This window comes from Podarcis tiliguerta (assembly GCF_965153285.1).
Source record: "Podarcis tiliguerta genome assembly, chromosome: 9".
Taxonomy (NCBI): domain Eukaryota; kingdom Metazoa; phylum Chordata; class Lepidosauria; order Squamata; family Lacertidae; genus Podarcis; species Podarcis tiliguerta.
This window is the reverse complement of record NC_139542.1, coordinates 54,399,831-54,424,137: the sequence shown is the minus strand read 5'-3', so window position 1 is coordinate 54,424,137 and position 24,307 is coordinate 54,399,831. Positions and strand designations below refer to the sequence as shown.

General features: G+C 43.4%; 1 protein-coding gene and 1 pseudogene across 3 annotated transcripts in view; one reads left to right on the top strand and one right to left on the bottom strand.

Annotated features, from left to right (window-relative positions):
- The window catches only part of SGCZ (sarcoglycan zeta), a 561,235-nt gene that overhangs the window by 101,635 nt on the left and 435,293 nt on the right, over window positions 1-24,307 (top strand). The gene's annotated exons all lie outside the window — the stretch shown is intronic.
- Window positions 7,835-8,264, bottom strand: LOC310685144 (small ribosomal subunit protein eS25-like; annotated as a pseudogene). The gene has a single exon. The product of its transcript is annotated as a small ribosomal subunit protein eS25-like (transcript).

The following is a 24,307-nucleotide window of genomic DNA, read 5'->3' as shown; positions in this document are numbered from 1 at the left end:
GTTTCTTCTTCTGCCTGGAACAGTAACAGTCATACAGAGCAATCCTGTGCAGAGAATTCATAGAATCATAGGATTAGAGACCCTGAGAGTCATTGTCCAACACCCTGGAATTCAAGAATATACAGTTGTCCCATATGGGGATCAAACCTGCAACCTTGGCATAATCAGCACCGCGCTCCAATCAACTGAGCTATTTGACCACTGTGTTTCCTAGGAAGTAGGTCCCACTAAGTGTGTTTGGGACTGCAGGCTCACTTCCAGGTAAACAGTCTCAGGGTTGCTCTGTAAGTGGATAATAAGAGAAGGAACAAAAGCAACAGCACATAATATGGAAATAAGCAGATAAATGGCATTGACAGGGAAAACATAGAAAGCAAGGTGAAAGAGATTAAGAATGACAAACTAGTTTGTGATAAATGGATTCCTACTTGAAAAGCTCCATCCATAGATGCTTTAATTAAAGAGTCACTAATTCTCCACCAATGCCAGGTGCAGGCATCTAATTGCATCTGTCAGAATAAAAGTAAATGAGATTCTTCTGAGAGTCCTTTTCCAGCAGAAAAAAAAGAGCAATTCCATCTGCCTCAATTGCATCTGCATATTCTCAGAAGCTCCTGACGTATCATAAACCTCATGATGTAGATGGTGTTGCTCCCAAAATGCATTCTCCCCCTCTCCCGCAAAAAAATATATGAATCTGGTGTTTAGCGGAAAGGCACTAAATGGATTTGTGTAAAAATTACCTTAGACTCTCAATGATGCAATGGATTGTCATAACAGAATGTTAAATTCCATCAAGGCAAGAGTAAATCAATTTCAAAAAGGGAGGGAAATTGCAACAGTAATTCTCTTTATAGAAGCCCAAAATTTTTAGCCCTCTACAGGCATAAAGAAGGAAAGCAAATACAGAGGGGCTGCTGCGAAAAAAGGGCTTTGCACCTTTATACAATATGCATGTGTGCTTGGACTCAGGGTCTTTTGCCTCACCATCTACACTACTGACTCCCTGTTGCTACTCAGCTTTAAAGGAAAAAAAATGTCCACCAGATTCATTGAAAAAAATCTGGTAACCATATCGTAGCCAATACTTTCAATGGGTCTACTCTGAGTGAGACTAACATTGGCTACAATGCTCAGATTATGCTATCTAATAGGGAAAGTATTTTTTATTGTTGTTTATACAACAAAAAAGGATCCACATATGCAGCCGGGAGTTTTGTCGTCGAGCAAACATAAAGTGAATGAAGCCACTTTTTAAAACCATGGCTTGTACGAACATCCATCAAAACCACTCTGGCGAAAACAGCCCAGAAAGCCTTGACACAGCACCCCATGCCTGCTTGCTCCTTTCTGCTGTGGTGTAAGTATACCTGTGGCATGCTGATTGCAATGATTTGCATTTAAATGGCACAGAGACTCTGGAGCTGAGATTGCCCTCCCTGCGGGCTATCTCTTGCATAGTTAAGCAAAAGTCCACTAGAGCCAAGGATTCCTTCCCATCGCCAGCACTTGAAACAATTAATAACGATAATGATTAAACTCTTCCACTGAAAACTAAATTGTTTCTTAATTAACACGAATGGGCTATTAAAGCATTGATTTAACAGATAAAGTAACTTAAAGCATCGAGATTGCCATGCTTATGAAATACTAATTAATATTAGATGAGTTAATTGATGCTGTAGCCGTGTTGTCAAAATGTCAACTCAAAGTCAGGCGAGTTTTAAGACCGTGGTTTTGTATTTTCATTGCATAACATCACGCCATCATAATCTTTGCCCTAATCCAAAGTTCTCCATGTGTACTGGGAGCTGCAGGCAAGTAGGGGACTTTCTCATTCACTTCACCTTGGTGCCAATGTCTGAAGAATAAAAATATACAGTGGTATCTCGGGTTACATACGCTTCAGGTTACAGACTCCGCTAACCCAGAAACAGTACCTCAGGTTAAGAACTTTGCTTCAGGATAAGAACAGAAATCATGCTTCGGCGTTGCGGTAGCAGCAGGAGGTCCCATTAGCTAAAGTGGTGCTTCAGGTTAAGAACAGTTTCAGGTTAAGAATGGACCTCCGGTACGAATTAAGTACTTAACCCGAGGTACCACTGTATAGATACATATGCAGAGAGAGAGGGAAAGAGAGAGAGAGGGAGAGAGGGAGAGAGAGAGAGACCAAGAGCATTATGAAGATGTGGTTTGCAATGGCTGGTGACAGATGCCAATAAATATCTCAATCTATGTGGTTGTAGATCATCATAACCATAATTTGCAAAGGGCATCATAACTACACATGGGCTTGTCTCCAGTGCTCTGCATACATAGTTCTGCTGGTAACTGCACAACTTCTGTTTCCTCTCCTCCCCCAAATTTGCTCCAGAAGGTCCCAAAATCACCCAGAACTGATTTTAAGGTTGCACCAGGGGGGGGGGACCTTAGGGGACAAGAGGGAAGCAGGAATCTCCATTGATCACACAGACATCCATTGCAACAGCTGAATTTTGCCACTGCATATGGCCCACAGCTTTCATTATGAAGCTAAACTGGAATCTGTGGCTCATTAACAAGCTGGCATTTCTCTTCACAGAGTGGAGAAACATTCCCTATTACCATACCTTAAACCTAACGTGCAAATGAAGTGCTCCACTTGGACGTTAGTATGTACACACTCCCAGTTTGTGTAATATTCTTTTGCTGCTTTTGAGAAGGGGAGGGAAAATAATGTGCAAGAATAATTGAGAAGGGACTTGGCACATATGGACCTCGATTGTGCCACATTCCGAGCATGGTGGAATCGGAGAGTCTGATCTTTCAAGTGAAGTGGATCTCCAATCTAGTAGGTTCATGAACCTGTGGGACAATGAGAAATCAGGGGAATGTTGCTTTGAATCTTACTGAAGGGTTAATGCATTATCAACTATGAAAGACCCCCCAATCTGTCACAGTTAGAAAAAGGATCACTCTTGTGTACGTACTGCACTCCTTGTTGCAAGGTTTAGTACTTGTGGGTCTTGTCATCAGGGCCGTCTTTACCCTGGGGCGCAAGGGGTGCAGGGCACCCTGGCACCAAATTCTGGGGGCCAGCTACTGCTGAAGCCACCTAACCATATTGTATGTGGCAGCGAAGTCAGCGGCACCTTTGACATGGCTGATCTCATGCCGCCTGCCTGCCTTCTCCCATTCATGGCAGGTGTTGTGAGGTGCCCGCGCGATGGGTGGCTGCTGGCTTGATTTGGGGGGAGCCTCTGATTTGGCCACTGGAAGGAGGAGGGGGAGGTGCGACACCCATTATTTCCCGCCGGAATCTTGGAAGGAAAAGCGGCGGTGGCAAGGGCGCCAGAGAGAGAGGTGCCAAGGGGAGGCCGCCTGCGCTGAGGCTTGGCTTGCATGCCTCCCTGCCTAAGAGCAGCACTATATATGAACAAACGAGGCCTATAATCAACCACATTGCATAAAAAAATTAACCAGGCAATAAATTGCTTTGTTTTGCTCACCCAAGGAATTCTGTAAAGGAGCAAAGCAGGAATTTAAATTTTAAGAGCTGTGCTTTTTATATTTGAGACAGGAGAAGACAGGACTCCTGTGATGTAACTTTGCCACACAAAGTTTTCTTAACAGAACATATTTATGCTGAGTTTGATGATCTATATGTATTAGTAAGCGTTTGGGACAACTAGCTGTTTATACAGTGCAATGCCCAGTGGTCAAAACTATTATGTTAACTTGCTTTCACTGGACTTTCGCCCCTGTCTGCTTAATGTGCATACCTAATATATTCTATGTTTGCCTGCTTGCACATATGTTCTGTTCATGCATTTCTTTTGTAGAGCTGGAAAATGTATTCAATTGCTTTATTCTTTGGGGCATTTCTTTATTTATTTGCTTTTAAGAAACTCAGTAGGGGGAAAGAACCTTGTTGTGTTTCAAGCTACTAATGTGTGCATAGCCAAATAGTTCTCCCAAATGATAAAAACCAAATCCTGGACACTAATCCAGCCAGCATCACTGTAAAAAAAGAAAAAGAAAAGAAGGAATCCACATTTTCTTGTTTGTTTACATATGGGTGACCTTGCCATGATGTACAAGTAAACCCCTTGATCTCTGGAGGGAAGGAATTGGATAGCTATGGAGGAGACTAATTCACAAGATCACTGAATATGATAGGAATTGGTTTCTTCCCATGTGATAAACTGCAGCTCTTATCAGATCGTTTTGTTGCTTGAAGCCATTATCACAGATCAGTTATCATGCAATGCTCTATCTTATCATATCCGCCCATCATCTAACAAGGGAGAGGCAGGCTTGAATGTGATAAGAAAGAACAATCCGCTTTAGTAGTAGATTTCTGATAATGACTTCACAGTTAAAAGGGGGAAAAATAGATATAGCCATAGCTTGTTTTTGCAGCAAAATCCAACATGGAGCACAGATGTACAATTAAACTAGAAGTATTTGTCTACAATTACCATGTAATAAAAAATTATAATTCCAGAAATAATCATCTATGGGTGTATGGGGGTGTGAAATATAACTACCTATATAGCACAGCAAAGGACTAAAGTAGTGGGGCTCATTCAGATAGCTCAACTGATAGAGCATAAGATCCCTGAATCTCAGGGTTGTGGGTTTGAGCCCCACGTTGAGCCCCAGGGTTGTGGGTTTGAGCCCCACATGATTACATTCCTGGACTACATGAAACTCGTGGCCCCTTCCAACTCTGCAATTCTATGATTCTGTTATTCTTTACCGTAGGCAGCTAGGAAAACATGGTTATTCTTGTTAAGGAAAGAAAAAAGTATAACAGGGAAAAACTAATGCAGGCAGAAAAGCTTTACTACAAATGTTATTTTCTAATCAAGATCAGTGCTTGCTTGTAGCAGTCACAACAAAATACAATCTATATTTGCTTCAGAAGGATTTGTAGAATTAAGATCAGGTGATATCATTAGGACACATTTCAAAGCAATCATACTGTACTCTGCTCAAAAGATGCACCTTCCAGGTCTTCCTTGGCTAGACAAGAAAGCTCTAATGTATTAGTTGCCAAACTGTGTGCTATGAGAGAACTGTTCTGCAAGAAATTCATTCATTCATTCATTAAAAGCGCCTATGAACTCAAAGTCCCCAACCCACAGGGAAGGTTTCTTGCTACATCTGTGCATGGGGTTCTGCTAAGGTTACCAGATTTTTTTCAATGAATCTGGGGACACTTTTCAACTTCAATTGATTTAGTTAGGAGACTGATTTGTAAATCCGAGGACTGTCCTGGGAAACTGGGACGTCTGGTAACCTTAGGTTTCCTGCCACCAGCCAACCTCTGCTGAGGATAGTTGCATACGATAAGTCTGCTGCAAGGTTAAATTGAGTGAGATAGGATGATTCAGTCCGTCTTCATGCAGAATGCAGCTAAATGAAACACCTTCAGTGGAGGATACTCATTGAATCTCTGTACGAGTTGTTGCTCTGGGCTTACCTCCTTCAAAGGGTTGGTATTCTTACATGAGCACGAAGGCAGCCTGTTTGGCTATAAACATGAAGCTCACCTACAATTTGCATTGAGCAAAGTGTTCCTCAGAAAAACTGTTGGGTGGGAAAAACTGCTCCAGTACAGTGGTACCTCAGGTTACATACGCTTCAGGTTACAGACTCCGCTAACCCAGAAATAGTGCTTCAGGTTAAGAACTTTGCTTCAGAATGAGAACAGAAATCGTGCTCCGGCGGTGTGGCAGCAGCAGCAGGCCCCATTAGCTAAAGTGGTGCTTCAGGTTAAGAACAGTTTCAGGTTAAGTACAGACCTCCGGAATGAATTAAGTACTTAACCTGAGGTACCACTGTATATCTGACTATAGTGAAGTGGGGAGAGAGGAAGCCAGATACCCATATTTAGCTTTAAGTATCATATCCTTGAAAGTTCACTTGGTGCAATTCTAATAAAGGAGCCTTCCATGTTGCTGCTTTGACATTTAGGTGCTAAACCAGAAGAGGAGGAAGTCCTGCTTGCAAAAGGAAGTACATAAGAGTCCGTGCTTTTGTTCGCTACTGACATTGACCTCATTATCCCCCCCCCTTTAAGAGAGACCATCAGAGAGCACAATTCTAAACCCCAGATGCGTTTGCTAACTCCCCTCCCACAAGATCTTCAAAACTTGAATGGTGGAACAACTTTAAAGGGATCACAGTCATGCCAACCTGGATGAAGGCTGGAAGACAAAGACCTACCAGCTACCTCTCTCTCTTGTCATGATTCTGCAGCTGAGTCAGAAAATAAATGAAAATAAATAAATGCAGCATTATAAACAGAATTATTATGACTCACGTTGCTGCAGGCAACCTGATTGCTGTAATTTAGCAAGGGATCTCAGTGTGCATAAGAAGACTTCTGAATGCCGATCTAATGTGAATGTACTCCTGGAAGTGCATCAGAATCAGGGCTCTACTCTGGGCTACATTGAGTTAGAAGAGTGGCATTTCAAATTGATGTGGATGGAAATATGAATCGCCTTCTAAAGAAACTAGTTGCTGTGCAAGACCTCTTCTGCATAGTCTGGATTTAGGGACCTCTTTAAAGTAAGGTATATGCAATAGGTTTTCCTGGTGAGATTTTGAGAAACATTTACTGCCTCTGAGAATAGGGAATTTAAAACACCTAAAATATGTGCTCTCTAACAAACAAAAGCCATTCCCCGCTATTTGTGGGTGTGAATACTCATTATGGGATTAAAGTGTCCAAATATTTAGAAGTGTTAAACCTTTCTAAATATAGTTGTGCTTTCACATTAGCTAGGTACAGTGCGTTACCCTCTGTACTGATGCAAGAAAGATTTTATGCCTTCCTCTGGTTGTAGATGTTATGTTATTGTGGGACCACACAGAGGCCGACTCTGTTACACAGGTCTTAACTATACTGTCCATTTTACATAGAGATTATGTTGACATTTATGGTAGATTTAAGGAAATCTTTTGATGACCCAAATCCTGGCTATCACAAAGAGGTTTTTGGACACACACATGAAAGTGAATGCAATGAAGTTAGAGAAATCTTGACTTGGAACACCAAGGCCATTAAACTCCCTTGGGTGACCTTGGGTCAGTCATTGCCCAATCTAAAAAGTAGAAGAGCTGATTTTGAAGTTTTCATTTGTTTATAAATATCAAGATGACAGGCTTCTCTGAATAAATTCATGAATATGCCATATCAAGAGCAAATATTCCACTATTGGATTGTGGTTTGTTTGACTTGCAGATGTCAATGTAATATTCTGGGGAAGCCATTCTTCTGTGACATGTTTACCAAACTAGATGATGCACACATCTGCACACATTTTCATACACGATTATTTTTTTAATGTTTCTGAGAAAACCTACCATGAATGCAATTACTTGCAGTGTTTTTTTGAATTTTAGGAAAAGTTGACATTTGTTAACCGTGGAAGTTAACATTTACAAGAATACAGAACCTCATTGCCATTCCTATTCAGCCATGTTAACTTCAGTGGGTTGGATCCAGAGTAAGGAAGCAATCCAAGCCCAAGATCCTCCCAGCTGAGCAAGTTCTGCCAGATCTCTGGCTCTGCTGACTGATTTGCAGCTCAGCTAGGGCTATGCTATCATAACACCTTCATCCTGGCTCAGCCAGGTCATAAAGCTGACCTGAGACTGGCAGATCTTATACTGGCATAAGCTCTGAAAAACTGGCAATCTGGGGAGGTGGCAGGGAAGTGTTGAGAGCAGGACCAGGGAGAGGACTTATGCTGGATCCTAACTCTGTTCAGATCAGTCACATGACTTGGCAACTTATGCTGGTGAAAAGGGTGGTCTAAGTTTTTTTTCCTCCCCCAGGAGTTCAAATTATGTTATTTTTGTGATTTACAGAGTCTAAAAACCTCCCAAGAACCTTTTACACGTCCTCCCCAGCAGCTGGTGCATCACTCCCCTTGGTGTTTCGGGTGTAGATGACCTGGGCTCTGTGCTTGGATACCAGTTTGATTAGGCCTTTGCTGAGAAGCTCCTGGAGTGCGATTCTAGCCAAGGAGCCTCAAATCTTCAGTCTTTCAGAGACCACAGCAGGTGTGATGAGTTTGTAGTTTGGCACCTCCTTGCACTGCTTGTCATAAGTAGCTTTGTCAAACAGAACAAGGTTATTCAACTTGTCTCTTACTTTCCCTTTGGGGCCACTTCTTCTTCTTGGCTTTTCCACTGGACGTGTTGATGGTGTCCTTGTCCTTCGCCGACTTGCCCGTGTTCCCCTTCTTATCGTCTTTTGGCGGCATGGTACAGTTGGAGCGGCATGGTACAGTCAGAGAGCCAGTGTGGTGTAGTGGTTAAGAGCGGTAGTCACGTAATCTGGGTAACCGGGTTCGCGTCTCCGCTCCTCCACATGCAGCTGCTGGGTGACCTTGGGCCAGTCACAGTCTCTCAGCCCCACTCACCTCACAGAGTGTTTGTTGTGGGGGAGGAAGGGAAAGGAGAATGTTAGCCGCTTTGAGACTCCTTAAAGGGAGTGAAAGGCGGGATATCAAATCCAAACTCTTCTTCTTCTTCTACCATCGCTGCTTCTCAAGGGTGGTCTAAGTTGAACTGGTTTGGATCTGGTGTATTCTACACAAGCTTGATTTAAGTCATCTAAATTATACTGCCTTTTCATATTTAGGATTGCTCATTTAGCCATACCTAGAGTAAACCCGGACGCGGTTGGTGCTGTGGTCTCAACCACTGAGCCTCTTGGGCTTGCTGATCAGAAGGCTGGTGGTTCGAATCCCCATGACGGGTGAGCTCCTGTTGCTTGGTCCCAGCTCCAGCCAACCTAACAGTTTGAAAGCTTGCCCCAAAGTGCAAGTAGATAAATAGGTACCGCTGCCGTGGGAAGGTAAACAGCGTTTCCATGCGCTGCTCTGGTCTCGGTGTTCCGTTGCGCCAGAAGCAGCTTATGCTGGCCACGTGACCTGGAAAAACTGTCTGCAGACAAATGTCGGCTCCCTCAGCCAGTAAAGCGAGCTGAGCGCCACAACTCCAGAGTCGTCTGCGACTGGACTTAACTGTCAGGGGTCCTTTAAGGTAAAGGTAAAGGTACCCCTGCCCGTACGGGCCAGTCTTGACAGACTCTAGGGTTGTGCACCCATCTCACTCAAGAGGCCGGAGGCTAGCGCTGTCCGGAGACACTTCCGGGTCACGTGGCCAGTGTGACATCAATGTTCTGGTGAGCCAGAGCCACACATGGAGCACCGTTTACCTTCCCACTAGTAAGCGGTCCCTATTTATCTACTTGCCCCCAGGGGTGCTTTCGAACTGCTAGGTTGGCAGGCGCTGGGACCGAGCAACGGGAGCGCACCCCGCCGCGGGGATTCGAACCGCCGACCTTTCGATCGGCAAGCCCTAGGCGCTGAGGCTTTTACCCACAGCGCCACCCGCGTCCCATCAGGGGTCCTTTACCTCTACCTTTTTAGAGTAAACCCATTGTAATCCAGTCTGGATACACCCGCGTCCCATCAAGGGTCCTTTACCTTTACCTTTTTAGAGTAAACCCATTGTAATCCAGTCTGGATACACCCTAATATAATAAAGTGAGTGAAAGGTGAAAGCTGTTGTTGCATATAATTACCCAATGATTGAGCAATGCAATAAGAATATGAGGGGATATTTGGAATTTGAATGCCCCCTCCCCACTCCTGTGCTATCTACATTATACCTCCAGCTGTCCCATTTCTTAATCTTCCACCTTGGTCTCTGCTATGCTGATACGATGGGAAAATATTTATTTTGCTGCACAGTGAGTGCTAATCAAAGTAGTCATTCAACCTTTTCTCTCTTTAATCAAGGGCTACTTTTCCCATCAGTCTAACACTGATGCGATTGATAATGGGGAAGGTAAAATCAGTTAACATGTAGAGAGCCCTATAGGAAATGCGCTGAAATCGGATTACTCCGGCAAATTACTCTCTAGGCATTTGTACAATTGTGGATTTATTAAAGCACTGATATGGGCAGCATTTCAAAGCCCTGCTGCAGCATCTCTGTTGCATTCATGATTGCCATGAGATGAAACAGACGCAGCAATTGTGTTGCACAAACTGCCTATCAGCTCCCTATCAGCTTGTGTGTAAAAGGGGGCTTAGAAGCTCATACCGCATACTAATGTTATGAACATGGACTCTGTGTCATAATTCATGAATCATAATAACTAGGGGGCTCTAAGGCACAGGGAGATCCTGATCATTTATATACAGTATGGTGGGATTTTATTTCCTATGATTTAGTTTCAGATTTACCGGTATCTCTCCCGTTACCATCTATATGGTTGCCATGATTTTAGATTGGGTGTAATGACTTAATATCTTTAGGTTTTGTATTTCCTGCCTTAAGTTGGACATATTACTGACTTTTTGGTATTGTTTACTTGTCTCTGTGGTTCCATAATGATTTGAAATCTGAAATAGTAACAATAATAACTAATTATCATTCTTACCCCTTTCATCTGCATCCTGTGTCTGTTTCTTAAGGTGCCTTTCTGGCATTAGTTCAGGGCAATACACAGCTGCATGCATATGTTCAATAAGATTTTTTTTAAAAGCTATTTTGCTTTTGGCTACTTAACATTTGGCCACTTTTCCAACTTGCAATAAAGACAGTGGGTTTGAATGGTTTTACAAGAATGCACGATCGCAGCAAAATACTGACAACAAAATTTCACCTGCCCAATAAAAAGTGAATGAATGTGGGGAAATCATAATTGCAAGACAGGCTTTGCTAGGAGGTTTGTCCCTGACCAAAATAGGAGCTGCAACCATGAAGGCCCTGCCCTGTGTCCTAGTAAGTCATGCTGTGTTTAAATGGCAAGCACAGCCAGGCTTCCTCAATAGATTCCATAGAAAAGATAGCTTTATATGGGAATACTCTAGTATAGTCTTTGCTAGCCAAGCCCCTCAGGCGTTTGGATTACAAGTCCACTTAACACCAGCAAACACAGCCATGCTTGCTGAGGCTGCTGGGACTTGTAGTCCAAAACATCTGGAAGGTAAAGGCTTCTATAGCACAAAAAGTAGTTTATCAGTTTTTCTACTTATTTAAGTCCCTGGCGCTGCATTGAGATGTATGGTTGAGGCTTCAGTTCTGCACACTTTTAACTGGGAGCAAGTGTCATTGAATTCAGGGTGACTTACTTCTGAGTAGGCACACATCGGAGTGGGCTACTTATTTGGTCCCAGTTCAGCCAAATGCTTGGCCTGAGCATGTTTTCCTTCAGTACTTGTAGCTGAAAACCCCCCACATAGAAAGCCCAAAGAATGCCTTGGTGCCCTGAAAAAGGAATCCAGAGAGGGATGCATAATTACATTATCATATTTATAGAGATCAAAGAAAAGCTGTTCCAATAGCATAATCGCTAGAGTCATTGTAACAAGAGAGCCAAAGAGGAATGTAATGGAATCTTTTAAGAGGAGACATAGGCATTATTATCATTTATTGTAATGAAGTGCATGTCACCGTGGGTTGTCTTGGTTTTTTATTAAAAATAACCCTTCATTATTATTGTCAGTTTCCTGGGAAGAAATAAAGGATTGTTCACAATTCACTAGATTCAAGGTTTTATGGCGTTTAGCTCTCTGTAAACAATGAATGAAGAAGCAGGGAAACTGCTTTTAAAATAAAGACCTCTGTGGCCCATTCACGAGCTTTAGCAATAGGTGTTAATTCAGATGTGTTCAAAGAACTTTTCCTCTTGGTAGAATATTGGAAATTGGTTTTGCATTCCACTTGCTGCCAACATGAATGGCAAAATCGCCCAGGGGAAAAGATTGCACATTTCCCTCGACACACACTGCGCATGCATGCTGTAATATGTGAAAGCAGCAGCAAGGACGCTTCAGGAATGTCGGTTTGGAAAGCTTCTCCTTCAATGCATTTGCACCAGGGCATTTGCGGTGCCCTTCCCATGTGTCGCTTTTAGAGATTGGTGCCATTCATCAGAAAAATGGCAACAGACTACCTAATTATAAACTTCCTTTGCTAATGATTAATAAGCAGCAAGGTAGTTTGTTAGAACGTTAAAAAGTTTCCCTATGTCTCCTGAAGAGGAAGAAAGACAAATGTCAGTGCTGTACCTAGGACTGAAGGTATGTGCAAACAGAAGGCAAAAACTGTAAAACAAACATATGACGGCCCCAATTGGGAGGGGGTAGCGCAGCCCCAATGCTTTTTGGATTGCATCCTCTCATGCCTAGGGATGGATGTATTTGTCAGTTTCAGTTCCTCGCAGTTTTTCATTTTTCCAGTCTTCCGTTCATTATGCCTCACGTTTGCAGTAGTTAGCATTTTTTTAAAAAAACAAAAACCCTGATAAATATTCATTCATCATGTGCATTTCTTCTCATTCACATGACGTATACAATTTTGCTTAAGCTAGTGATGGCAAACCTAGACAGCATCTTAAAAAGCAGAGACATCACCTTGCCAACAAAGGTCCGTATAGTTAAAGCTATAGTTTTCCCAGTAGTGATGTATGGAAGTGAGAGCTGGACCATAAAGAAGGCTGATCGCCGAAGAATTGATGCTTTTGGATTATGGTGCTGGAGGAGACTCTTGAGAGTCCCATGGACTGTAAGAAGATCAAACCTATCCATTCTGAAGGAAATCAGCCCTGAGTGCTCACTGGAAGGACAGATCATGAAGCTGAGGCTCCAATACTTTGGCTACCTCATGAGAAGAGAAGACTCCCTGGAAAAGACCCTGATGTTGGGAAAGATGGAGGGCACAAGGAGAAGGGGACAACAGAGGATGAGATGGTTGGACAGTGTTCTTGAAGCTACCAACATGAGTTTGACCAAACTGCGGGAGGCAGTGGAAGACAGGAGTGCCTGGCGTGCTCTGGTCCATGGGGTCACAAAGAGTCGGACACGACTAAACAACTAAACAACAACAACACCACTCACAATGGCACCCACTGGACATGCCCCTGACACTTTGGAACAATCGTTTCCTATCAGGAACCTACATTTGGAGTGAGAAGAGACTAATATTGGTTGGGAGAGGGGATTGCTGTTTCAGGTTATTTTGAAAAAAATCAACACAATATTTTTATTTTTATACTTTTTTAAAAGAGTGCTGAGAGGGGAGAACTCTGGGAGGGGAATAGGAGACTCCTCCCAGGATTCTTTGAGGGAAGCCACACCTGTTGAAATGGGCATCTGTGGAGCACTTTGGGCTCCCAATTTTCAGTGGCACTGTGTGCAACGCTAACACCCACCTCTTGTGCTCCATCCTACATCATTGTTGCTGTCCCCCCATAGTGCTGGTCCCAAGTGCAGCCAAACTGGTTGTGCTGCCCTAAAACTGTCTCTGCTGGCATCATGGTGCTTTAAATATATGGTGTGCGTGTGACCTAAGACGCATTTCGACTTTTATTGTAACTGAAATCTGTACTTCTTTTTTGAAAGTCTAGAAAATATTTATAAGACCCTCACCTCGTGAAAAGCATCTGCCTCATAGCAGTTGTGTAGAAATAGGTCACTGTAATTTGAAGAAGAGAATCCTTGAGGCGCTGTCAAGGGAAAAAATCAAGCTGGGCTATACCTCTCCTTGTTTAATTAGCATTATGAGGAGCAAGCCCTTTATGGGGTTTTGCAAAGCTATCAAAGAAGGGAATTACCTAATTGTAGCATGAAGCATTCTTCATAAAAAAGAGAGCTAAATATACAGGTAATGGCCCTAGTCTGATTTATATTTCAACAAATTTCCGTGGTTATGAAGGTTAATGGCCTGTTAACACTTGTGGATGAAGCTCTTCTTTTAAGCTATGCAGAACCTCAGAAGGCGGAAAAAAGGAAGAAGGGCAGTGGTGTTCACAGGGGAAATCTTGCTCAAGGTGCAGAAGTTCAGAGGTACTTAGAAACAATATGGCTGCTTGGAGTGATTCCAGATGGGACCAAAAAGAGGGAGAGGGAGGGAGGAGGACAGGCAATGAACAGGAGGTGTGAGGAATGTTTGCATGTGATGTCTCATAAGAGCATAAGAAAATAAGGCAAGCCTACTGGACCAGGCCAAGGGCCTATCTAGTCCAGCATCCTGTTCTCTCTGTGGCCAACCACATGCCTGTGGGAAGCCTGTAAGCTGGACATGAGTACTGTAGAATGTGTACATTGTGAGTAGCAGCCATTGGTAGTCCTGTCCTCCATGAATTTGTCTAATCCACTTTTTAAGCCATCCAAGATCTCCACAGTGATGAATGCATTTCAGGGAAGATGGAGAAGCACAAACAGCAGGAAGGTGATTTGCCCTTCACCTGCCCTTGTTTCTCCTCAAAATCCCAGGTGGCATTATGAGTACAATGGTACCTCTGGTTAAGAACTTAATTCGCTCTGGAGGTCTGTTCTTAACCTGAAGCACCACTTCAGCTAATGGGACCTCTTGCTGCTCCTGCACGATTTCTGTTCCCATCCTGAAGCAAAGTTCTTAACCCGAGGTAATATTTCTTGGTTAGCGGAGTCTGTAACCTGAAGCGTATGTAACCTGAAGCGTATATAACCCGAGGTACCACTGTGTAGTATATGTAGTGCTTGAAGCACTGTGTGGTTCTGGTGAGAGGAATCAAGGCTTGCAGTAATAATTCAGAGGCCTTGTATCTTGAGACGATGGTGCCAAGTCCTACATACCATGGAAGTCCTTGCGCTTTGCAGTTACCTAGAACAGAAGTTGACAAGTTCCCTCCATGTACATGACTCCCAATCATTGAATGTATGGAGGTCAAATTGACAGATTGGGTGGGACCAGGGACATTGGGAAGACCTGGCATAAGACATCATATTTCCCCCTCTTCATATTATCCCACCGTGCAGAGGGCTAATGTCCTCATAGAGCCAGAACAAGGATGGGGATTCAGCTGGACTCCAAAGCCCATTAGATCCAGCCAGCATGGCAAAAGTTCAGGGATGATGGGAGCTGTGGTCCAACCACATCATGTCACTAGAATAATAAAAGCAAGGAGAAATCTCACTTGAACGGAATATTTTGGCTTTCCCTTCATCTCTCATTTTCAAATCAATCCTTCCTTTTCCCAGTCTTGCTTTTTCTCGATTGTGTATGTGTTGCTATGGGGCTGTTTTTACATCAGCCATGGCAGAAGAATGAAGCATTATTGAAATAACATTGCCAACCATGCAACGGAAAGGCTTTGAGGGAGATTCATGATTGGTTGGGCTAACCAACCAATCAATTAAAGCTGACATTCCCTCGACAGAACGGTGGTGATAGAGGACAATTGAAACCAATTAGTCACTTCGGCAGCCACCTTGCAAGCTCTCTTCCTCATCTTTTCATGTGACACCTGTTCTTGATGTTTTCTATTAGGAAAAGAAACAACAGGATCTTTTAGCTGTTGACTGTGGAGAGTTACACACCCACAAATGATGCATAGGCCAACATGTTTTCCAATGCTGTTATATCTTATGCAGCCGATTGAGATGATACACAAGAGCAGGCGTAGGCAAACTCGGCCCTCCAGATGTTTTGGGACTACAACTCCCATCATGCCTGACCACTGGTCCTATTAGCTAGGGGTGATGGGAGTTGTAGTCCCAAAACATCTGGAGGGCCGAGTTTGCCTATGCCTGCACAAGAGTATGAATACACTATGGCCACAATTTATGAATTCAATATAAACACATGAAGTTGCTTTATACTGAGGCAGGGCATTGGTTCACATAGCTCAGTATGTTGACTCACCTGGAGATGCTGGAGATTGAATCTGAGACCATCCATTAATGCTCTACCACTGAGCTAAAGCCCCTTCACTGAACAAGACATGTGCAACACTGGGATGTCAGCGTTTCCTGTTTCTAAATCTAGAACTGTCTGGTGACTATTTACATCCTAGCCTCTGGATTGTGGGTGGTCACCCACTATACCTTTCCCAAATGCCAGAACTGTGCAGCTACTGAGAGATGCCATCCTGAATTCTCTAGAATAGCTCTGCCAAGCCCAGCCCCACACAGACTATGACATAGCATATGTCCATATCCAACGTGTTATGTTCCCAGAGTATATGCAAAAGCTGTTGCTGCCCACACTCCTTCAGGTCAGCAGAAAATTATGTTGGCACTAGGAATGGGGTTTTTTTTTTTGGGGGGGGGGTGTCCTAGGGACTTTGAGTCCCTGTGTTTCCACACTCCTGGTCTTTTGTGAGGAACTCTAGGCTTCTATTTAGCCTAGGCTGTAGACCACTAGTGGCAAGTCACACAAACTTATTATCATAGGAGCCACCCCCCCCAATAAAATACTTTAAGGGGCCAGTCTGCCCCCCCCCCAAAGTTGATGGGCCTTGCCATTCAAATGGTGTATGTGCTCCAAGTCTTTTGACTGATTCTGCAAGGCAGTGCTAACTTGGACCCCCCCCCCCAATATTTTATTCAAGTTGGCACCTCTGCCTATTATTAAATACAGTGGTACCTCTGGTTGCGAACGGGATCCATTCCAGAGCCCCGTTCGCAACATGAGCAGAATGCAACCCACGTCTGCGCGTGCATGGGGCTCGATTTACCACTTCTGCGCATGCACGTGATGTCATTTTGAGCATCTGCGCATGCGCGAGTGGTGAAACCCGGAAGTAACCCATTCCATTACTTCTGAGTCACCGCGGGACATATGCTGAAAGAACGTAACCTGAACCAAATGTAACAAGAGGTATGACTGTCCATCGATATCCCAGCTTTTCTCCAAAGGAGTTCAAGTAGCATAGCCAGCTCTCCTCCTCTTTATCCCCACAGCTTAACCTGTGAGGTAGGTTAAGCTAAGAGATAGTGGATGGCCCAAGGTCACCCAAGTGAGCTTCATTTGAGCTTTGGTCTCCCAGGTCCTGGTGCAGCAGTCTAACCACTACAAGGATATCAGTGATAGGTTTTTAATAATAATAATACTATTTTATTTACATCTCACCTTTCCTCCAAGAAGCCTTACAGCCTTGTGACAAGCTTCGTGGCTAAGCAGAGATTTGAACTTGGGTGTTTCATGCTCATAGCTGGCACCCGAGCAACTCTTCTGCACCTGCTTCAGTGTGACCCAGCACCATCCATACTTCCTCAGAAGTTAAGTCCAACTGAGTTCAATAAGTAAGGTGTTCATAGGATTGTAGCCTCGCAATCCAATTCTGTGTGTACTTAGTTGGAACCATGTTCTGTGGGACTTTTTCTGAGGTTCACGTGCCTAGGACTGCAAGTCCCTCTCTCAGCAATAGCAGTGTTTTCTCCTCTGGTTATTGATCCTTTTGTCAGTGTATCACAATCAATTTTTCGCATTTGTAGCTGGTGTTTTCCTCTCCCTTTTCCAAGAAAGATCTTTGATAAATGGTATTATTTTGTGATTTGTTTCAATTACCCTCAGCCCGATTCATCTTTCCGTTGTGTGTTTGGCAACTGTTACCCATTCTGCAAGTTCCCTCTTTTATATTCCATCTGATTTCTGAGCAATAGTCAACACTTTGCTCTGTATTTGTTTTCGCTTTTACATGTTATCAGCTTTAGAGTTCTTCTAATGCGGAACAACAGCATTTAAACAGGGTTCTGCTAGCTGTTTGGGTACATATTTATGAGCCATTGCATAACAAGTGCAGGCAATTCACACTTGTCAATTGTTTGGAGTTCTGCTGATTACTGTTTCTGTAATCACCAGGGTGCTTTATTTCTTTTAATATCTTCCTGCAGAAAGACTAATTATTCATTCACTGATGTCCCTCTCCTTTCAAATTCTGTTTTAAAAATATTCAGAATTGAGACATCCAGGCAACCTGGTAATGAATGATGTAGCAAGGCCTATAAATAAATCATAAATTATCCTCCCAGCTGTATAGAAACATGGGCTATCAAATTATTCCAAAATCTATTTTTTTAGTTTATTTTTATTTTTAGATGGCCTAAGTTCAGAGAACCATATGGCATCTTTAACACCATAGATCCACTCAGGTTTGAAGAGTCCTATTTGTATCATTAGAGCTCCTTTTCATCTTTTCCCCTTCTGCTCTCAGAATTTACTCCGGTTTCCCTGACTGCTAAATCTTTGCTAAATTAATTGTGATGCGTTGTTATGATTAAACCGGCTTGTCTGACTATGAATGCAGATTGGGTTGCCAACTCTTGAACCAAAACATTTTTGGTATTTCAGTAGGCCCTGTTCACTCTGGAGACAGAGCCAAGAGCAGGCCCAATGGTGGGGCTGGAAAATGCCGGAAGTTCTTGGTGGGTTCATAGTGGAGCTCAGTGAGTCAGGGACAACTTCAGGACCCCCCCCCCCCCAATATTTCAAATTAATTTCAGCTGAGGTGCTTTCTGTTTAGTCTGTGGGATGGTCTTGGACCACTGACGGTCTTTCTTTTAATAACATATATTAGTAATAGTTTGATCCATTTTGAAGATTGTTTGATTGGATTTGTTTAGATGTTGGCAAAAACCAGCATAGCCCCAATTATGCCAATCAAATAATCTCACTTTCAATGACCAACTGCATGAATGGGACTTCCTCGAATTGCCGCTCCCATAATCATGGCTCACTGTGTTTAAGCCTCATTAGATGCATGCCATAATTTCAGTTAAAATTTACTGCGCCGCAATAATATAAAATTGCGCAAAATGTTTTGTTTTACAACACACATAAAATTGCATTACGTAGGTGATAAAATGGATGGCCATTGTAATATTCCCAAGCGTGCATTTGTTTTATCTCTTGAATGAACATTCATAGCACCTTGTGCCTTTTTATAACGGAAAATTGCTCAAAACATAAGAACAGGAGATGATCCTGCTGGATCAGGCTGGATCAGGCCCATCTAGTCCAGCACACCAATTTCACAGTGGCCGACCAAATGCCCATAAGAAGCAATCAGGACCCGAGTGCAACAGCACTTTGCCCTGCAATTCCCAGCAATTGGCATTCATAGGCGTAGCACCTCTGGCAGTGGAGGTAGAACATAGCTATTACAGTGGTACCTCGGGTTAAGTACTTAATTTGTTCCGGAGGTCCATTCTTAACCTGAAACTGTTCTTAACCTGAAGCACCACTTTAGCTAATGGGGCCTCCTGCTGCTGCCACACCACCAGAGCACGATTTCTGTTCTCATCCTGAAGCAAAGTTCTTAACCCGAGGTAATATTTCTGGGTTAGCGGAGTCTGTAACCTGAAGCGTCTGTAACCTGAAGCATATGTAACCCGAGATACCACTGTACATTTAGAAGCCATTGCTAGCCTTACCTTCCATGAATTTGTCCAGTCAACTTTTAAAGCCATAGAAGTCAGTGGCCATTCCTGCCTCCTATGCAAGCAAGTTCCATTGTTCAAATACCGTATTTTTCCACCCATAAGACACCCCCATGTATAAGATGACCCCTATTTTGGGAGACTCAGATTTAAGAAAATGGGGGGAGATGTATCTGTGTATAAGATCCCCCCTAATTTTTGACATTATTTTTTAGGGAAAAAACCTAGTCTTATACATGGAAAAATACAGTATATGTTGTGTGAAGAAGTCCTTTCTTTTGTTGTCGTTTAGTTGTGTCCCACTCTTCGTGACCCCATGGACCAGAGCACACCAGGCACTCCTGTCTTCCACTGCCTTCTTTCTTTAGTCTGCCCTGAACATTCCAGCAATTCAGCTTCATGGGATGACCACGAATTCCAGTGTTATGAGAGGAGAAAAGCATTTCGCTTATCACTTTCTCTATGCAATGCATAATTTTATAGACGCAAATGCCTAGTCAATCTCCTTTTTTCTTCCTTCAGCAGGATAGAGAGTTCTTTTCCAGCCTTAAGATGCCTCTTACTCATCTTTCCTCTGAATTTCAATAAAGAAATAATTTTTTTGAGGGAACAGGACAGGGGACAGAAGATTCTTAGAGGAAATAACAAAATATTTTCCCGAGTTGGGAATGAGATATAAGGATATCTGGTAATTTCACACCCTGACAAACAAGCAAGATTCCATCTTATCAAGTTTAGTTAATGCTGAATTGACACGTGATTGTAAAAAACACAACACCAAGCTTGCATTTCAGAATGTCATCCCTGTACAGTAGTTGCCTTCACTGTAAAAGGTAAAAAGGTAAAGGATCCCTGGACAGTTAAGTCCAGTCAAAGGCGACTAATAGGTTGTGGCGCTCATCTCGCTTTCAGGCCAAGGGAGCCAGCGTTTGTCCACAGACACCTTTTCGGGTCATGTGGCCAACATGAATTTTGGTGTAACAGAACACCGTGACGGAAACCAGAGCGCACAGAAACGCCGTTTCCCTTCCATACCTATTTAGAATCATAGAATCATAGAATCATAGAGTTGGAAGAGACCACAAGGGCCATCGAGTCCAACCCCCTGCCAAGCAGGAAACACCATCAGAGCACTCCTGACATATGGTTGTCAAGCCTCTGCTTAAAGACCTCCAAAGAAGGAGACTCCACCACACTCCTTGGCAGCAAATTCCACTGTCGAACAGCTCTTACTGTCAGGAAGTTCTTCCTAATGTTTAGGTGGAATCTTCTTTCTTGTAGTTTGTATCCATTGCTCCGTGTCCGCTTCTCTGGAGCAGCAGAAAACAACCTTTCTCCCTCCTCTATGTGACATCCTTTTATATATTTGAACATGGCTATCATATCACCCCTTAACCTCCTCTTCTCCAGGCTAAACATGCCCAGCTCCCTTAGCCGATCCTCATAAGGCATTGTTTCCAGGCCTTTGACCATTTTGGTTGCCCTCCTCTGTACACGTTCTAGTTTGTCAGTGTCCTTCTTGAACTGTGGTGCCCAGAACTGGACACAGTACTCCAGGTGAGGTCTGACCAGAGCAGAATACAGTGGCACTATAACTTCCCTTGATCTAGATGCTATACTCCTATTGATGCAGCCCAGAATTGCATTGGCTTTTTTAGCTGCCGCGTCACACTGTTGGCTCATGTTAAGTTTGTGGTCAACCAAGACTCCTAGATCCTTTTCACATGTACTGCTCTCAAGCCAGGTGTCACCCATCTTGTATTTGTGCCTCTCATTTTTTTTGCCCAAGTGCAATACTTTACATTTCTCCCTGTTAAAATTCATCTTGTTTGTTTTGGCCCAGTTCTCTAATCTGTCAAGGTCGTTTTGAAGTGTGATCCTGTCTTCTGGGGTGTTAGCCACCCCTCCCAGTTTGGTGTCATCTGCAAATTTGATCAGGATGCCCTTGAGTCCATCATCCAAGTCGTTGATAAAGATGTTGAATAAGACCGGGCCCAAGACAGAACCCTGTGGCACCCCACTAGTCACTCTTCTCCAGGATGAAGAGGAACCATTGATGAGCACCCTTTGGGTCCGGTCAGTCAGCCAGTTACAAATCCACTGAGTGGTAGCATAGTCAAGACCGCATTTTACCAGCTTCTTTACAAGAATATCATGGGGCACCTTGTCAAATGCCTTGCTGAAATCAAGGTAGACTACATCCACTGCGTTCCCTTCATCTACCAGGCTTGTAATTCTGTCAAAAAATGAGATCAGGTTAGTCTGACATGACTTATTTTTCAGAAATCCATGCTGACTATTGGTGATCACAGCATTCCTTTCTAGGTGCTCACAGATTGTTTGCTTAATGATCTGCTCCAGAATCTTCCCTGGTATTGATGTTAGACTGACTGGGCGGTAATTATTTGGGTCCTCTCTTTTCCCCTTTTTGAAAATAGGGACAACATTTGCCCTCCTCCAGTCTGCCGGGACTTCGCCTGTTCTCCAGGAATTCTCAAAGATGACTGCCAGTGGTTCTGAGATCACATCTGCCAGTTCTTTTAATACTCTTGGATGCAGTTCATCTGGCCCTGGAGACTTGAATACATCTAAACTAGCCAAGTATTCTTGTACTATCTCCTTAGTTATTCTGGGCTGTGTTTCCTCTGCTGAATCATTTCCTCCAAATTCTTCAGGTCGGGCATTGTTTTCTTTATCGGAGAAGACTGAGGCAAAGAAGGCATTGAGGAGTTCAGCCCTTTCTGTGTCCCCTGTTTGCATTTCACCATCTTCTCCTCTGAGTGACCCCACTGTTTCTTTGTTCTTCCTTTTGCTACGAACATACCCATAGAAGCCTTTTTTGTTGCTTTTAACCTCTCTAGCAAGCCTGAGTTCATTCTGTGCTTTAGCTTTTCTGACTTTGTGTCTACACGTGCTGGCTATTTGTTTGAATTCCTCTTTGGTGGTTTCCCCCCTTTTCCATTTTTTGTACACATCCTTTTTTAATCTTAACTCAGTTAAAAGTTCTTTAGATAGCCACCCTGGCTTCTTTAGGCACCTTCCATGTTTCCGTCTCATTGGTATTGCCTGAAGTTGTGCTTTTACTATCTCCCTCTTAACAAACTCCCAGCCATCATGAACTCCCTTTCCTTTTAGTATTACTGTCCATGGGATCTCACCCAGCACTTCCCTAAGTTTTATGAAGTCGGCTTTCTTAAAGTCAAGAAATTGAGTCGTAGTATGCTTGGCTGCTCCTTTCCGTTGTATAGTAAACTTCAGAAGAGCATGATCACTTGCGCCTAATGATCCTTCCACTTCTACCCCATTAACCAGGTCATCGACATTGGTTAGGACCAGATCTAAAATGGCTGTTCCTCTTGTTGCTTCTCCCACTTTCTGGACAATGAAGTTGTCTGCAAGGCCAGTGAGGAATCTGTTTGACCTTATGCTCTTGGCTGAGTTTGACCTCCAACAAATATCTGGGTAATTGAAGTCCCCCATTACTACTATCTCCCTTCCTTTTGCATGCTTGGCCATCTGTTCCAGGAAGGCATCATCTATGTCCTCCGTTTGGCTTGGGGATCTATAGTAAACTCCCACAATGAGGTCACTATTATTCTTCTCTCCCTTAATTTTGACCCAAATGCTCTCACTTTGGCTTTGAGGTTCTAAATCTTGGATCTCTTCACAGAGATCTACTTGCACCGGCGTGCTTTCAAACTGCTAGGTTGGCAGAAGCTGGGACAGAGCAATGGGAGCTCGCCCCATTATTGGTATTCGAACCACCAACCTTCTTTTCAGCAAGCCCAAGAGGCTCAGTGGTTTAGACCACAGCACCATCCGCCTCCCTACCTTCATTGTACCTGATGGTCAGCTGCTTCATCTCATGTCATTACCTTGTGCAAAATCCCTTTATGAAGTATGATACCTCCACATATTCTTGATTCTGAATGTAAGGACTCCTTGCTCATGCAATGCTGCCTTTGAATATGATATACAGGCCCCAACTCAGAAGTCCATTACCATGCCACACACAGTTACCGTATTTTTCGCTCTATAAGACGCACCAGACCACAAGACGCACCTAATTTTTGGAGGAGGAAAACAAGAAAAAAATTATTCTGAATCTCAGAAGCCAGAACAGCAAGAGGGATCGCTGCGCAGTGAAAGCAGCAATCCCTCTTGCTGTTCTGGCTTCTGGGATAGCTGCACAGCCTGCATTCACTCCATAAGACGCACACACATTTCCCCTTACTTTTTAGGAGGGAAAAAGTGAGTCTTACAGAACAGTACTTCTTTTATTTTTTATATACAATTCAGGGACCCATTTCTTAAAAGCACAAGACATGCATCTCCCTTCAGGTTCTAGTCTTTGGTGTTGACTCCTAGAGGCTGAGGCAGTTTTGCCCCCCCCCCATGCATTTTTTGAGGGGGTGGGCCCCCTCAATTTTCAGAGGGAATTCGGTTCTCCCCGGGCTCCTCGCTGGAACCTCTGGTTTTTTCACTGAATTTAGGAACTCTGAATTGGAGAGTGTGGTCTCCTAGATTTGGGGCTGTAGATGCCTTTGGTAGGCCTGGCTTTGCTATTCTGGAAGCTTCACTGGTTGTGATGGCAAAAGGGAGAGGAGAAGCCCGGCATCCTTTAACAGCAAGCTGTAGTTGCCGCGAGTCCATTTGCCAAAGTGACAGGAGCTGAATCGCAGCACTGAATTAAAAATGGAGAATTAAAGATCTTTTAAGTCCTAAGGAGTCTGTCCTCAGCAGTTGCTTAATGTAGCTTAAATAGCATAATGGAAAACTATTCATCTTTTCTGGTAATAAAAGCAAAATGTGTGTGTGTGTGTTTGGCTTGGTAATGTTTATTGCAGAGTTTGTATGTTTCACATTCGCTTAAATATTAATGTCAGCATCTGTTGCATTCTATGCTACGACAGTTATCCTAGGCAAGCAAGGAAGGTTAAACACTTTTTCTTCCTGTCATCCCCAAGCATGTCTCATTTCTATGCTTGCTTCCCTGAAGAATTGACAGTGGACAAAATGGCTTTAAAGTGGAGCAGAGAAGAGGAGGAGGAGGGAAAAGTCTGAAGAAAGGAAGAAGAAGAAGA